The sequence below is a fragment of the Urocampus carinirostris genome, chromosome 16 (genome assembly GCF_059441175.1).
Source record: "Urocampus carinirostris isolate Australia breed hairy pipefish chromosome 16, RoL_Ucar_1.0, whole genome shotgun sequence".
Taxonomy (NCBI): domain Eukaryota; kingdom Metazoa; phylum Chordata; class Actinopteri; order Syngnathiformes; family Syngnathidae; genus Urocampus; species Urocampus carinirostris.
Genome location: NC_142364.1, coordinates 35,803,181 through 35,809,929, shown reverse-complemented (window position 1 = coordinate 35,809,929; position 6,749 = coordinate 35,803,181). Strand labels below are relative to the sequence as shown.

Sequence of the window (6,749 nt, the reverse complement as noted above, 5' to 3'; positions counted from 1 at the left end):
CAATAAAAATTGAACACAAAACTGAATACCGAATTTAGTGCTTACAAACGGGCCCTCATAATTTTCCTTGATTCCTGAAAAAAATGACTTCTTAAATATTATAAAAATACCACTACTGTACACCAATTACATACAGTGCTTTGAGAGTTCCTGTGATTATGGGCTATACAAACATGAACATGACTCAACCTTGAAAGGCAAAAAATAGAGGAAACCAGTGATGGAGAAACTGAAGCTTTCTAAATCAATATGTCAAAATAGTCAAGTCATGTTTATTTATATAACCTGTAATCAAAGAGTTCAAAGGGCTGCAAAGACCACAAAATATTGCAAACTACAGACTGTTACGCCATCCCCTAATCTAAAACCTACAGAGGTTATAAAGTGTTAATAAGCATTTGCAACAAATCAGTGTGGTGAGTCAAGTCACATTTATATGATAAACCTTAATTACATATTGTTTTAAAGGACTGCACACAGACTACAATTACACAATCCCCTGATCTGAAATCGACAAATGGGCATGGAAAAACTCAAGCTCAACATGAAGAAAATTAACTTTGAGAAGGGACCACACAAATGGTTAATCCTCCTTCCAGAAGATGAGGCTGCAATAGATGTGTAACTATACACAAAAAATATTGAACATCAAATAAAGTACCGTAAATTCCGGACTATAAGCCTCTACTTTTTTCCCAAACGTTCAACCCTGCGGCTTATTCTGTGATGCGGCCAATTTATGTAATTTTACTAATGGCCGCCAGCGGCGCTCAAGTACAAAAGGTGAGATTTAGACCGGTGGAATATATGCGCTGAGGAAGACTGCAACTTCTTGGCTTGACTAGCGGCGAGAAATCTTGCACTAAAACTGGCCGCATGCGAAAGGCAACTTTTTCGCAAGTCTGCCAGTGGATCCTGACAGTGTGGGGCAGCATCAAAAAATCCACCATCACCAACGCATTCCGAAAAGCCGGTCTGCTGCGTGACGGAGAGGAGGGCACAGAATCAGGAGTGGATGAAAGTTCCAGTGACAGCGCGAGTCCGGCTCCGGGAGCGTGGGACGACATCTATATGACAAAGTTTCTTTCCGATACTGAGGAAGACGACTTTGATGGCTTCAGTTCTAAGGAGGAAAATGAGGACGGTTTACCGGGATTTTTACAAGTACGGTAATTTTTTACCAGACCCATTTAAAGTGTTGCGAGCGTGTTACTAGCGTTGCTACCTGTCACAGGCACTGTTTGGGATGAAAGTTATATTATTATTAAAGCTTTGAAAACTCTCGGTGTACAGTCTTTCTTTGTAAATATGTGTACCCATGTATAATATGTATTTGCAACTGTATATTTTTGTTATGTATTCATTTTAGAGACTTATTCTGATATGTTTTGCACGGGCGAATCAAAAAGAAGGGGCGAAAACCACGAGGGCTGACGGGAAGTGGAGTAAACTTGAGACGTGTTTGTGGACACGGCGGACAATAGTGGATTTATATTTTTCCCACCCATACCTTTGGAAATACACTTTTTCCTTGGATTACTTTCAACGGGACCCGGACTCTGCAGGTCTGCATCAAACCTTAAGTACCAGTACCATTTTCTGTTCATTTTGCCAGCTGTGAATTTTGGACTGTGTACTTTAATGAAGGGACATTCAGTTTCAATCGCGGGACTTAGAGTCGGATTTGGGTTAATTTTGTGTTTGTGTTACATTTTTCAATGTGGGCGCATGCGGCTTATATACAGGTGAGGCTTGTGTAAGTACAAAATTGTTTTTCCTCTTAAAAGTGGTGGGTGCGGCTTATAATTAAGTGCGCTCCATAGCTCTATAGTCCGGAATTTTACGGTAGTTTATATTTAAAAAATGTCTAAAAAGTCCATGAAAGCAACGACGCAGATTCGCCTCTCAGTCGGCTGGTCGATGCAGACTTTGACATGATTCAGGTCCAGGTGCTGGTCTGCTGACTCATCTTGATTCATTGTTCTCCCTTATTTCACCACAAACAGGGGAGCCAGAAGGACAGAAAAAAGTAAGATCATAATCATAGGCCATAGAATAGAAGTGTGTCTTAAGTTTAGATTTAAAAACTTCCCCTGAGGTTGCAGATCGTATTTTCAGAGGCAGGGCATTCCACAGCACCGGGGCCCAAATGGAGAATCTTCTTGAACCTGCAGATTTCTTCTTGGCTCTTGCCCAGCCTTTTCCGGGCAGAGGCTCTGTGCAGGAACAAAGGGGAGATAAGTGCAAACATTTGTACGTTTCTATAAAAACCTTTAAGTTACATCTTAAGAGGACCAGGAGCAAGTTCAAATTAGCTAATAGGGCCCAATCCCATTCCTCTCACTTGGCCCTGAGAACCCTCCAGTGAGGTCCCTCGATAGAGGAGTGCCCTCCGCGAGTGGAGTGCAAAGTGGAGATGGTTTGGACAAGACTTGCAAGGTTCCACCCCTGTCCAGGAGATGGCGGTAATATTAATTGGCTGTAGAGCTCAGTGACGTATTGGTCTACGTCACATGTAAACAACTCGAGTCTCAACCTGTGGTGTGTCAGTTGGAGACTTCGTGCAACGTTAAAAATGCCTGCTACAGCTGTGTTATTACCGATTGCCTGAAAGCTCATCTTTTCCGTGCCTCCAATCAACGGAGGAGAAATGTGCTATACTGAAGACAGCTTCGGCGCTATGTAGCGCTGATTCATCTTTACAAGGTACGTACACTCATTAAAAAAATGACCCGTTCGGTCAAATACAGTAAGGGTTAACATACAACGCACGTTCACATTATACCCTATGTTTGTGTAGACAGAAATGGTAATCTACTTATTAGTATCTTAATGCCATTTTATGACATATAGTAGGGGTCTTGAACGTGTGACATGACGAAAAGTAAACAAACACAAGAACAGTCCACCTGACTCTTAAGCTGACATAATATCGTCACCAAACTTCCCTGTACGACCCAAAAACCTTAGTTCATAAGGAATTTAATTCAAAAGAGTTGTCATTGGATATAAAAAAGGTCATTTCAACATTTTTTCATGATGCTTACATCACAGTTAAAGCGGTCTTTTTCTTTTCTATGCCCACATTTATGTCTAAATTGTTATCTATTGTGTTCCAGAGTGGCTGTCCCATAAGCGTGGACAGGTTGGACAGGAATGTTCCCATCCTGTGCTTATGGTTGGATGTGGAGTCAGAACTCATTCAGGACTTAAGGTTGAGCAAGAAGGTTATGTGGGCCCTGCAGGAGCTGCTAAAGAGAGAACAGGGCCATGGCTGGAGGTCCTGATCTACCTATACTGGCTGGCCCACGGTCTGTCCTACCGTGTGGTGTCACGGGTCTTCAGGGTTCCCAGGTCCACCGCACAAAGAATTGTCCACAGTTAATATGGAATAAATTGCCCAAAAACCATATTTTAGGCTCTGGAAGTCAGACCCACATTTGCATTATGTGCTTTTCTGAATTACTATTCAATAAACATCTTCGTTTTGAGTAACACCTTGGTGGTTTATTTCATAATGATGTGAGATACTGTGTGTGAACTATGTGACTGTTGGACAGAAAACAACTACAAATCACTCCAGCTTAAATAATAGTTTACTTTCAGAAAAACAAACTCACATTGGGCCAAAATACATAATAGTAAATAAATAATGTGTCACAAATTTTAACAAAAATATACCAATACTTCCATAAAGCTGGAAAACACAAACTGGAACTTCATTGAATTCTTAATAAAAAAAAGTATTTTCCTTTTATAAAACAAAGGGAAACATTGCAGAGATGTCACTGTTCTGGAAATTTGTCCACGAGCTTCCCAAAAAGGACGGGAACCGCTCAGTTTTGGCCACAGTTTCTTCGAGCCTTTTCCTCACTCCGGCAGACTCCGCTTTCAACAAGTACAGGAATGTATCGTGCTTCCTTTTTTTTCTGGGTGATTTGGGGTTTGGCGCCGGATTAGAAAATGCCAACGACGTGCCCGGTGGTGTGGATGGCGTGGTAGCTGTGATGGTGACCAGCTGTTCCACGGGACGTTCTACATTGGCCTTTAGGTTGGGTGGAAAAAACAAGAATTACTTAATGCTGATGTATTGTACAAAAACAACTGTGTATAGGATGCTCAACAAGTTGATGTGAGACAGGAAATTATAGGATGTGTTCTGGATAATTATTTGATAGTGAATAGATACACAAAATTGACATGTTATTCTTATGGCTGTATGAGCCTTCTATTGGCCAGCATCACATATGCTTTAGAATTGTCTCCACATTTGGACAACATTTTGAGAAGGTAATTAGTTTACTTAATATGTGTTTACAGAGAAGGCAGTGGACTATGTGATAGTAATTTGTTTCAACTGTATTTCCACGTGAAATTCGGAGACATTACTCATAATGCATGATGAAAACTAATGATTTCTGATCTCACATGAAAGAATCATATTGTAAATAAAACACGACACCCGAAATTGTGTGCAGTAAACAAGCGCTTATGTCCAGAACGGTATTCTGACTATGCTCCTTTAGCGACTGGCCATGTAGATGTAAAAGCACCACTCGTTTAAGATACAAACAGGGATAGGCTGAACCGTGATTTTCTGCACAGTTAACCTACTTTACAGTTTGTAGCGTGAAGATTTTTTTTTGCCAGCTCCCTTGGTAGATTTGTGCACTTCGTAAAGTAGCGATTTTACAATGTTCATGTTTTAACGCGAACATACGATTTTCTATTGCATTTACGTCTAACTAAGATATCTCAATACATTTTGTTGCAAATACATGCGTGGTTGTGGAAAACTACTTACATTTGTGCGGTTCCTGTCCGGGCATGTTTGTTGATATTGAGAATTCGCAAAGCCTTCTGGGTAGTCAGTTCGCCAGAGCCCCCTCGGTCTTGAAGTGGTTAAGTAAAAGGTTAAAATTGTTTTGTATTTTATCTTTTTTTGTAGATTTATATATATTTTAATTTGTTTTTCAGTGTTAAAAATTAAGTTAATTTTGCCTGATTTTCCCCTTTTCAATTCGATCAGAATATTACAAAATTAATGATAACATGGATTAAACAACGAAAACAATCTTAAAAGCAATTTAGAAGCCGAAAGAGATGCCTTTTTTTGTGAAGCAAGCTTAAAAAGCCGTTTCTCTGAAAAGAGAAATCATTCCCAATTTACAACAGACCATTCAAGTGATTTTTTTTAAAAACTCGCTTATTAATGTTTACCGCTGATGTCGTTATATTATATTGTTTACTGTTTATTTATGTCGCACTTCAAGTGTAGGATGAATCTGTTGCTGGCAAGGTGCAATAAATATTACAAGGTTCTATAACACTACCGGGTTGTTTTTGTCTATTTAACTCACTTGAATACTGTTCAGAAAATTACAAAGGCTTTGACAAACAACATATTTTTAAAGTAACGAAAATAGTTGCTTCCTGGTAAATTGTTACTTTTACTTTAGAGCGGCATATTTACTGTAATTTTTGGATAGGTAGTTAGTAACTATAACTATTTTTTTCTACATGCATAACACTGATAATAATGCAATGAAAAATAGTGAAGTGACAACAACTATCGAACTTTTAGTGATGAATCTTTTTGTTTTGATTTGAAATAGGCTTGTATAAGGCTTTTTTTTTTTTTTTTTTTTTTTTTTGCAACTCCAAACTTTTTTTTAGTTAGTGATGGTGATGGTTTTGCATTCCTTGCCTTGGGTCACTGGTCACTTAAACTGTGCAGGTCAGATGTATCGCCATTTCGTTCTGTATACATGTGTACAAGAATGAAAACAAAGTATATCTGGTCAGCAACCCAAGGGTCTTTAGTTCTGACGTGTGGCTCCTTAACACTTTTCTAAAAATGTTTACAAACCGAAAAATATGGGGTAGGAAAATAAGTTTTTGTTTAATATGGTTTTCTGTAGGATGACAAACATGACAACACGTGTATGTATACATATGGAAGATCAGCTGGTGTTCACGATAAGTTGACTGGTATTGGGTTGTAAAACACAGGATGCAGGTTGTTGCGTTGAATGCAGCAAATATGTTGCATCATATTTTGTGGCGTGAAGTCGTGGTTCTCAGGATTGATCTCCATCTGTAAAGCTGCAATGCAAAACTGCAGGGCTGCTTTCCAATGCTCCTTTTCCTCTCCTGCCCCGTGGATAATATAATCAAGGTGGGTGCAGGCAAAGAGGAGTCAATTAATCTCAAGTTTAACTTGTGTGAGAACCTAGCTACTGTAAATATCAGTGCTGCAACTAACAATTTCAACTACTCCAGCTGTGCCAGCCCAATTGTACTGAATTTAAACGTAACACGGTCCCCTACAAGTCATGTGGTGTATCATTCTCCACAGAATGCGGTGCATTAAACTTAGTCATTTTGATAGTAGGCTGATATAGCTAATATAGCTACATACAACATGTGTTATATTCATTACAAGGCTTATATAAGGCTTTTGTTTTTTTTTTGCGGCTCCAGACACATTTGTTTTTTGGTCCAATACGGTTCATTCACCATTTTGGGTTGCCAACCCATGCCTTAGTGTCGTGATAGGGTTTTGTCACTTTTATTGATCGATAAAACAGGGCACTACCAATCATCATTGTCAAATGTCATGAATGAGTTGATTTATTTCGGTAATTCCGTTCAAAAATTAAAACATGCATTTTTTTATTAATTACACACAAAGTTAAAATGTAATTCACTGCACACAGAGACTATAATTTTCACAATAAAGAAAACAA

The 6,749-nt window shown here is 38.9% G+C and overlaps 1 long non-coding RNA gene across 1 annotated transcript; it reads right to left on the bottom strand.

Annotated features, from left to right (window-relative positions):
- Nucleotides 1-416: 416 nt before the first annotated feature.
- On the bottom strand, nucleotides 417-5,227 carry LOC148351209 (uncharacterized). Its single transcript, XR_015853052.1, has 2 exons — nucleotides 2,601-5,227; nucleotides 417-2,216 (listed from the first exon to the last, which is right to left on the bottom strand). It is a non-coding gene; the product is annotated as an uncharacterized LOC148351209 (long non-coding RNA).
- Between the last annotated feature and the right edge of the window lie 1,522 nt (nucleotides 5,228-6,749).